The sequence below is a fragment of the Stylophora pistillata genome, chromosome 10 (assembly GCF_964205215.1).
Source record: "Stylophora pistillata chromosome 10, jaStyPist1.2, whole genome shotgun sequence".
In the NCBI taxonomy this organism is placed as follows: domain Eukaryota; kingdom Metazoa; phylum Cnidaria; class Anthozoa; order Scleractinia; family Pocilloporidae; genus Stylophora; species Stylophora pistillata.
The window spans coordinates 31,046,051-31,057,014 of NC_142528.1; the positions used below are offsets into that span (position 1 = coordinate 31,046,051).

At 41.1% G+C, this 10,964-nt stretch overlaps 1 pseudogene across 1 annotated transcript; it reads left to right on the forward strand.

Moving 5' to 3' along the window:
• The first annotated feature begins 1 nt into the window (after position 1).
• Positions 2-6,908, forward strand: LOC148722686 (anaphase-promoting complex subunit 10 pseudogene; annotated as a pseudogene). Its single transcript, XR_015992343.1, has 4 exons — positions 2-789; positions 2,538-2,696; positions 3,634-3,688; positions 4,367-6,908. The product of XR_015992343.1 is annotated as an anaphase-promoting complex subunit 10 pseudogene (transcript).
• The last annotated feature ends 4,056 nt before the right edge of the window (positions 6,909-10,964 follow it).

Sequence of the window (10,964 nt, forward strand, 5' to 3'; positions counted from 1 at the left end):
TGCTTATTGCGCGCTAAATTCGAAAATGGCAGTTCGGGTGGAGGAGCTATCAAACACCGAGACGCAAATTGACGGCATTAACGGCGAGAAATACCGAGAGATAGGAGATCAAGCTGTTTGGTCGTTATCGTCATGTAAACCTGGCTTTGGAGTGGAGCAGCTTCGTGATGGAAACCTAGAAACGTATTGGCAATCCAATGGACCACAACCGCATTTGGTGAACATTCAGTTCCGGCGGAAAACAGCGATTCAAAACATTTGCTTGTATGCCGATTACAAGGCCGATGAGAGCTACACACCGAGTAAAATATCCATTCGTGCTGGGAATCACTTTCATGACCTGCACCAGATAGAATTTATAGAGCTTGAGGAACCGAGTGGATGGCTGACAGTGTCTTTGTTGGATGGGGACAAGCCTTTGAAAACTTACATGTTGCAAATAGCTGTTTTGTCCAATCATCAAAATGGAAGGGACACCCACATGAGACAGAAAAAGATTCGTGCGCCTTTAACAGATACTGGGGCGTACAAAATGCCCACTTTTACATCTGTAGAGTGTGCTATGTACACCACAATCAAGTGAAACAGCTGTTAAATAGTTTTTAACCTTTGACTGCAATTAGAATTTGGCTTTGGTTAATGCGCGTTACACTGTTTGTCAGCAGATGGTGGGAGATAGGGTTAGCCAAGGGTACATGTAGATTATTGGTGTACTGTATCAATTGAAGTAGTTCAATTTGGCATGATAAGAAGGGCTGCCAAGTTTATCTGGAGATACACCATTTGATGGTAGGTTTTAAGGTATTATGAAATAGACTTAAAATTGGTTAAGAACGTACAATCAATATCCAATAGCATGTGAAGTTGACATGGGTTATTATACATGTCGAGTTCAAAGTCTGCCTAGTTTGTGTAGTGTTCTCAAACTTTTCCAAACTCAGAGAGGTGTTTTCTTTTGCAGTTTGATTAAAAAATACGAAACAATTATTGAATTTAGTTTTTGCATGACATTGTGAACTATCAAACTTCATGTCTGTGTTATCTGCCTCAGCCTTTGGTCTCAGCTAATTACTCAGACCTTGGCATTGACAATTCGTATCATGCTCAACCTCATCCAGTAATTGCTTAATATTTACATGGGGAATGGGGATGAAATGCTCAACATCTTAAACACGAAGGTACACTATATAAGGAAGTCTTCCCTGGGAAGGAAGACCTAGGCTTATTTGTCACTCACCATTGACGTGTGCGGGTCAAATTCAAATGCTGGTAGACGAACAAAAGGAGCTAATGAGATATCTATTGTTTACTTCCGCCAGCATGGTGGCATGAGGTAACGTGCAAACCACCTACTTCGATCTCAAATTTACCGCCACAAATAAAGACAGTTTATATTGGAGAAAGGAAATACAAATCTCAAAAATTCTTGTATTGTGATGAAGACAAAAAAACAATTTTGAGGAATGCGCCCGCTGTTCACTGCTTTGGAGTAGCTGAAGCTTAAGCTGACTTCACTCTAAGAGTTCTATATCATACGACGGTTGATTGACAATTGGTCCAGTGGGACATAAGGCTCCTTTTATAGCGTGCCTCTGTGTTTAAGCTAAAGTATAGGGCACCCATATGGCAAGTAGTTACGTGCTGGGTGAAGGCTGGTTATCTCCTCATCGTGTAATCGGTTGGGGTAATGTAAATGTGGGTGAGTTATCCAAGATTATGCAATTATAGGGCATCAAAAGAACTAACAAATCCCTGTCTAAAGTGGATTTGTTAGTTCCTGTGATACACCTGGATTGAAGAGATCTTTGAACCATGACGTTGATCCAGACTATCCCAGGCAAGGCATCCTCTGTGTGCTTTGTAAACATTTATGGTTGGACTAAAATACTTTGCCAGTAAAAAGTGTATTTTTGTAGTTTATAAAACTATTTACAAGATGTACAAATACCCTTTGTCATCTCTTGATTAAAGTAGGCAGTGTATTAAAGAGGTATGTTTAAAATGCTTAAAAATTGATGAAATGTTATTACTACAATGTGCTCATAAAAGTTATTACAGCTCAGATTCAGTTTCATAAAAACATTCTGAATATTCCAACCTTGATACAGTTTAAAAAGAGGAACCTTGTATGATGAATTAACTTCTTTTAGCCATCTCTCCTAGGCTGCTTATTCTTTGCAACATGTTTGTTCTTACCATTTAAACATCATCCGTGCTCTATCACTGAACAAACATACGACAACATGGAATCTATTTGTTAATTAACTAATGTTAAGTTGTTCAAAATTCTGGCAGGTCTCATGTACTAGATCTTGCCCTTCCTTTTTTGTATCATCTTCCTCTTTCAGGAGATTACTTTCATCATTTTGTAGCCTGCAGGAACATGTTTCCAATTCTTTAGGGAAATGCTCTTTGATGTATGCTCTAGATCTGATATCTGCCTGGAAATATGAAAAAAATAAGACCTACCTTTTTTTAATACTATTTAAAGCAACTAAAAAAGCATTTATATTCTGTTTTTGTTCCTTTCATGCTAGTTTTTGGTGAAATATTGGTCTTGACTGAGAAAGAAACAATGTTGATTGGATCAAGGGTACATTTGACAGCAAAGATGTTTTTATGGTTCATGGAGCAAAATATGACATTTACCTAGTACACAAATACAGTTAATGAGCTGGTTTCTTTTTCAGTGATTGGTATGTGTTGAACTCGATATATTCTTAAAAACTATTATCATGTACTCTTTGACTGAGTTGGTTGGGCAGGATGGGAAAATATTTGGTTCTCTGTTGTGATGCACAGACCTCACCATATGTCATGACCAAGAGCCAACTATTTTCCCAAGCAGCCTGACAAAACTCAGGTAATATGTACATAGTTATAATTTTTAGTAGTCTCTGTTTTGATCCTTACTTGTCTGATAGGTTCGGGTATTCTGTACTGACAGCAGGCATGTGCAAGTCTCACTGCTGTCTCCAGTCCTGTCTTGTGGCCCACTGATATGTAGATAGGGTTATGAGATTGTTGGGTACTTCTCAATGCCTGAGTAAATAAAATACAATAAATTGTGATGTTCTTTAACTTAAAGAGGGAAGTGCGATAACCTGTTACAGTTTTCTAACCTGTGGCCCTCATCAAATACTCCCAACCCATCCCACCCCAGGGGAGGACATCCACCACACAGTAATCTCGTGCATGGGAAATTAACGTCTCCTAACCCTAACCCTGCAGGAGACGGGACCTCCATTTATTCGTCCCTATCCGAGAAGACTAGAATATCTAACCAGTTCTTGATGTTATAGAAAGGCAGCATATTCTTCTGAATTATTTTAAGACCTTGAGTGTTGGTCCAGCCGGGCTTCAAACCCTCGACCTCCCGCCCAACAGTCCAGCGCTCTATCCATTGAGCTAATTGGGAGGCGGTCAAACTTGTCACAGTAGAAACAGTAAAGAGATTTTGCATCATGCTTCAAGAAGTAACTAATGTTACTTTTTTTCAAAAATCTGTCACCAAATCAGTTGATGAGACTGATAAGATTCTAGTTCACGTGCCAGACTTTAACATATTGTTGGTTTACTTCAGATGCTCCCCTGCCATTTTTAATCTGCTTGAAAAATCAATTTTTTTTATAGCATACAAGAGTCTGATCATAGCTTATTAAGCTGGGACAAAACACTGAAAGAAAAGGTAAGAGTCTCATTTCTGGGGAGAAGCAGCAGGAGTTGGAATTAAAATATTTGCACAATTTTTTCATTCTTTTTGTTATCCTTTAGTTACAGTTTGGAAATTTGACTTATCTTACCATTCCCCAAATTGTGCCAGAGTTGCCCTCCAATGGAAAACTGTCTCTGCTAGATTTTAAACAGTTTTTGATCTGTCAAGAAAGGATTTGTTATTGGTAATACTACAAAAGAGAGTCAGCCAATCACTCAAACTACAACCCCCCCCCCCCCACCCACCAGAAAGGGTTATTGGTCTGCATGAACCTTCTCACTCCTCTGGAGTTTCAGTTTCATATTGCCTCGATTTCTTTAAAAGTGATGGCTCCTGGCTGAACACACTTTACCTTTTACAGTTTCCAACAGCATTTCTTAGGCCAGGGTTGGTATGGATATTTTCTGGTACTATCCATCTCTTTAAAAATTTTTAACACCATTAAATCGAGAAGAAATTTTGTTCTTATGAAGAGACCTCATCTGCATGTTTCTCAATCCCATCCACATGGAAGAGAGTCTTGGCCACTCCTACATTAGGGATATCTGTCAGCACTCATAGGTGACAAGCAATCCCAAAACCTGCATATAACAAGATCTAGTAAGTTAACCCTATATTTCCCAAGATCTGATTATAAATTCTCCCCTTTAGCTGATACACATTTCTGTGTACATTGGTTGTGAGAATTTGGTGTTCAATCAAGGTTACAACTTCTGCCTGATAAGTTTGATTATTCTCCATACCTGTTGTTGGATCATGTATGGATATTAAAGAGAAAAGTTACATGTTAATCACTTCTGTGAGTTAAAGGGTTAAAATGATATAATTTGTCTTTCAAGGAAAAAAATTAAGGCTCTTTCCCAGTGACTGGTCTTTTAGGTAGTGAAAAGTGAAATGATTTTATCATCCTGATCAATTGACTTTGTTCAGCCCAATAAACCAAACAAATAATTAAATTCGGTGAGCTATCCTGATTATAATATACTTTATCAAAATGATAAACTGAGAAACATACCTCTAGGGTGCAACATTCCATTCCCATCAACTAAAATAATCTAAAACAATGACTACAATAAAAACACTAAGGGAATCACATGAACTCATCTGATCTAGATTTATTTTCTTTCTTATTAAATAAGTTTTATATTAATACCAAATAACAATTAATTTTTATTTTATTTTGACTAATGAAAAAATGGTCAGTATAGCTTTTAATTGATATAAAAACCATCTTAAGGATATTTTTACCTGTGGAAGTAGATGTGGTTTAGCTCTCCTTAGCTTGGAAACTGCTTCAACTAGGAACCCAACTTCTCTGAAAGCCAGGTATTCTGGTATGTAAGGTAATTCCAGATGTACAAGGGTAAGATCCTTATACACAACCTGCATTAAACTAAATATTCATGAGATACAATACACCATAAAATGAATCCCAACAGCACTCAGAATGTTCACAGTTTTGATGAACCTTCTACAGTATCCAAAAGTAGTAATGTTCACTACAAGTTACTTCAGGATACTGAGGTAGAGTTGAATAAATTTCTTTATTACACAACTCGGGCAGTCAGGGGGCCAATAACTAAAATCAACCAATCAAAATTCTCTATTGCCGGTCAATATTCTCTTAGTATTGGACCGGGCACTGTCCCGAATGGTCCCGAGTGATACCGCAATTGCGTCCCTTTGAACTTCAGTCTTATAATAAATCTCTTATTAACCAAGCTTGCTCGGGACCATACTGTAAGAATATCGGCCCTTGGTCTTTTTCAAGACCTCAGACCGATATTCTCCCAGTGCGGCCCTCGCACTTGGTTAATAAGATATATATATTCGCAATATTTTAGCTTACAAATAAGAATAAAAAAATTTATTGAAGAAGCATAATTTTCCAGTAGGAATGTGTGGAGGTTATAGTTCACTTATTACGAAGGCTCCATACCAGTGATTCAAAAGCTGTGAGAGATTATTTTTTAAATCTATTCTTTTAGCTTTTGGAAGCCAGTGTGAACAGCCAGGGTATTTATATGTTTTCAGGTTCCAGTTTTCAGGCCAAACAAATATAAATTCCCGTTTTTTTAACATGAAACTTCTCCATGCGATATCAAATACATTTCTTACTGCCACGGGCGACTAATTCTAACAAGCATGATTTTAACACGGCGAAACGACATGACACGAAACAACCCGGTTAAAACTGCAAATAAAACAGCAAACGAAAACCTATTATAATATAAACTAAACTAAATACCCTGGAAAGCTGCAAAGAAAATGACTATGAAAACTACATAATACAAACTTACATTTGTTGCGATGTTGTGAATCCTGCCTAGTGGCGAACAAGCTGCACGAAGCGAAAAGAACAAATATACAAACTACAGTTGACAAAACTGCACTGGAAAAAACTGCACAAACTACGATGAACAATATTGTTTAAATACATGCTACGTTACGTAATGACACAAAGAAAGCACACGCAAAACTTTACTTTGCACAAGAAACAATACTACATTATCCAACAAAAAGGTAATGAGAATAGTCAAACTTATCAGGTAGTTGTTATCTTGATCCAACACCAATTTCTCATGACTAATTTACAAAGAAATGTGTAGCAGCTGGAAGGAAGAATTAATAATCAGATCAGACCTCAAGTTTAGGGAAGGAAAGCACCACCAAGCAAGCACAAGCGTGTGTAAGATCATAATTGACAAATGATATGTCAACTCCTGCGATCAGACGCAAGTTACTAGATGGTTTATCAGTGGATTCACCCCAACTGATGCAGTCCTCGCAAACCAGCTTCTTTTTTAACTCAAGTTGTTCCCTACAATGCAAAATAGCATTTCTGATTCGGTTATCAACATAAAAAAAAGTAGCTAAACATTTGTGAAACAAAATCAATTATAATTTCTCAAATAAATCAAAATTTACTTCATGAGTTCTTTGAGCAACTTTTAAGTCAAAATTAGGAATGCATTAAGCTTTCAGAATGCCGGTTTATCTTAGGTATTCACTATATACCCAACATTTTCCAACATTCAAGGATTGAATCTTCAACCGGTGACTCTTGGTCGTGTCCTTCAGCCACCTCTCAAAAAGGACTTGCTAACGATTTATATCCATTGCGTAAAAGTAACCGTTTCTTTGTTTTATTAAAGTAAACTAATGCACACTGCCAATAAAACGTCAGAGAAAAGCCCAACGATTACAAGATTTGAGCAATTCAAATTGTAGTATAATTTCGGCCGAGGGTCGGTTAGCGTCGAGCTGTTTCGATGCTTAGGCAAACGTTGGGTTTAACGTGAGCTTACACACAGGGTGCAGGACACTCGACTGCTTTACAATCAACTTAATCTACTTTATTGCTTGAATCAAGGGTCTTATATACATAATGGTAGCTAAATCATACGTGATACAAAATGCAGAAGATAATACGAGTTTCCCTTGGAATAAACAACTTAATTACCACGTATCCGCAATTTCACAGATATGGGAGGACACTTTAGTGGATCCTGCGGAACTAGTGTTCCTACGTGTTTGTCACGCTTTGTCACGCTATGCTTAACTTTACAACACTATTCCTCCCCTTGAAAAGGCATGTCCCCATGCCTGGGCTATAGAGAAATATGACTGACTAGATTGTAACAGAACTAGCGTTTTCCTATCAAAAGCATGTCTTTTGCTAATTGCTGAAATCAATAGAGTTAGAGAACTACTGACCAAGATACAAAGTCGCTCATCCATGTTGGCGGTCTAATTACGCACTGGAATGCCAGGTGTTGCTATAATGGCATTCTGAGTAGGACTATTCCTCTGATCTACCGGGTTAGGTACTCCACAGAGTTTCAAGCGATTGAAGTGTACCACTTTCCTTTTTCGGGGATTGTCGACTGCCTGGATGCAATAGGTTACATCACCAATTTTAGTCATCACAATGTTAGGACCTTGCCATGGTGAGTGGAGCTTCCTAGTCTGTCCTTTCTTCACAGCTGGGTCATGAAGGAATACTTGATCGCCAACCGCGATTTGCTCTCCAGCAATTCGCTGATCGTAATGGTCCTTCTGACGTTTCTGGGCAGCTCGAAGATGCTCCCTGGAATGCTCGTGGACTTCTTCGAGGGTGTCACGCAGGTTCCTCACATATTCTGACACTTCTGGCCTGTGGTTTGGTTGTCGTCCAAACGTAACATCAATTGGTAGTCGTACCTCATGGCCAAACAAAAGGTAAAACGGAGTGTACTGCGTGGAGGCATGTACACTGGAACGATAGGCCAACATCACCAGCGGCAGGTGGTCATCCCAGTCACGCTGATGGTCAGATAGGTACTTAGCCAACATGTCTTGCAGGGTACGGTTCATTCGTTCAACCACTCCATCACTTTCTGGGTGGTATGGAGAGGTTCTGCTTTTGTCCATGTTGAACATGACACACTTTTCCTTGAACAACTGGGCCTCAAAGTTTTGGCCCTGGTCCAAATGAATCTTTTCAGGCGCTCCGTACCTGGAAATGACTTCTTTCACCAGCTTTTCTGCTACAGTCTTTGCTTCTTGGTTTCAGATAGCAAACGCCTCTTTCCATTTGGTGAAATAATCTCCAACCACCAGGATGTACTTGTTACCAGACTCAGTCGTTGGCATTGGTCCCATGATGTCCAGTGCAATTCTTTTAAACGGATAACCCGGGCAGTTGCTAACTAGTGGTGCACGGGCTGTAGCCTGAGGGGACTTCCTCCTAGCGCACTTGTTCTCGTACTCGTTCAACAGTTTTGGTCACACCAAGGTGTCCAGCTGATGGGGCATCATGGAATGTTGTGAGGATATCTTGTACTAACGAGCGAGGAGGCACAAGCTGCAACCGTGTACCCCAACCATCTTCGGTCTGCCACTGGCGGTAGAGCATGCCGTTTTCCAACAGTAATCGATTCCACTGTGCCTACAGGCTCTTGGTGGCTTTACTGGTACCTTGTACTTCTTGCTGTGTTGGTTGGGCAGCCTGGTTCCGTTTCCATCGCAGTATCTGTCTCAGGTCTGGGTCTGCTTCTTGCTTTAACTTTAACTCAGCCGCGGTCCAACCTTGAAGCCATGCTCGGTCATTGCTGTCTACTGCGTTAGTCTCAGTTACGCGAACATGTTCTACAACTGGCAGGGGGTTCCTGGATAGTGCATCAGCATTCTGGTGCTTTTTCCCAGGGCGGTGTTCGATCTTGTGGTCATATTGTGCAAGTGTCTCCAACCATCTGGCTACCTGACCTTCTGGCTCTTTGAAATTCTGAAGCCATTTAAGTGCGTTATGGTCTGTCCTAACTGTGAAGGGTCTTCCATACAGGTAGTGGCGGAAGTGCTTGATAGCGTACACCATGGCCAACATCTCCTTCTTGGTGGTGCTGTACCGATGCTCGCGGTCCTCGAGCACTCGGTTGGCGTATGCGATCACTTTCTCTTCTCAGTCTTGCCGCTGTGATATGACTGCTCCCAGACCATAGTCACTGGCATCACAATCCACTACAAATTCTTGGTTGAAGGAAGGGAAGGCCAACGCAGGAGCTGCTACCAACTTTTGTTTTAGGACTCTAAAGGCAACGTCACAATCTGCATTCCACTTAAACTTCTCTGCTGTCTTGGCAGTAAGGCGATGCAGAGGTAAAGCAATCTCGGCAAAGTTCTGGATAAATCTCCGGTAATAAGACACTGAGCCCAGGAAAGTTCTGACATCAGTCACTTTCGACGATACTGGCCACTGTTGAACTGCTGCAATCTTTGCTGGATCCGTGCTGACACCCTAGGCGGAGATCGCATGACCAAGATATGGCACTCTGGGACGTAACAGGAAACATTTTGATGATTTCAACTTCAGGCCTGACTAGTGGAGTCGTTCGAAGACTTCCCTTAACCGCTTCAGGTGCTCGTCAAAGTCTCGACCATAAACGATGACATCATCCAGATAAACCAGACATGTCTGCCACTGCAGCCCAGCCAGGACAAATACCATAAGCCTCTGGAGGGTTCCTGGAGCATTGCAGAGACCAATGGGCATAACCTGGAATTCGAAGAGGCCATGGCGGGTCGTGAATGCTGTCTTCTCACGGTCAGCAACGTCTACCTCGACCTGCCAATAACCACTAGCCAAATCCAGGGTTGTAAACACTTTTGCACCAGCCAATGCATCCAATGTCTCGTCAATGTGCGGCAGGGGGTAAGCGTCCTTTCTGGTCACGTCATTCAGCTTGCGATAGTCTACGAGAAGCGTGTCGTACCGTCCTTTTTTCCTGACCAGGACAATTGGTGCGGCCCACGGACTGGTGGAGGGTTGTATTACCCCATGCTGCAACATGTCATCAATGTGTTGGCGTACTGTCCCCTGTTGGTGCATTGGTACCCTTCTCGGTGCCTGCTTAATATGAGGGTGGTCTCCAGTATCAATACGGTGCTGCACAATACCTGTTTGTCCAAGGTCTGCTGGGCCTGATGAGAAGATATCTGTAAACTCATCCAAGAGGTTAGTGAGTTCTTTCCTATGTGGGCTGGTTAGGTTCATGGTGTTCAGGTTAAACTGTTCTGACACCAACAGCCTCGCCTGTTCTGGCTTCCTAGTTGTAAGCTGGTTACAACAGGCTGGTTTTAAAGCACTGTCTTCTAGCTGGCTGAAGGTAACAACAGAGGTGTTCTGGTAGAGGGTCACTGGAGTTGGTGATGGATTGATAACACGAATCGGCACCATGTCATCTTTCGGCTGCGCCAGCACTCGGGCCAACAAGAGATCATGCTGTTCGGCAAAACCCAGAGACGGCTCAACTATCCTTAGTACGCTATCACCAAACACTGCGCCCTTAAATTTAGCCAGCAATATCATCTCATGACAACCTGGGACCACAAGAGTTTCTGCCAATGCTATTTGAAAAACTTTTGACAACTCATTTTTACCCTTGAGGCATACAACCTCTTTGCCAATTTTAATTGATTTCTCATTTAGGTCAATTGTGCAACTATGCTTGCCCAGGAAATCCATCCCTAGCAAACAATCTTGCATCACGTCTGTGGCCAGCAACACTGGGTGAACAACACTCACCCCACCAAGAGAAATTTCCAACTCACATTTTCCCTTAATGCAGATACTACTGGTTCACCAACCATAATTTGAGATCAATTTTTGCTTTGTCTAACACACGGGAATGCACAAGTGTCACTGCTGAGCCAGTATCAACCAAAATGTCAACAAGTTGCCCCCAACACGACCAGGCACATAAACAGCAGT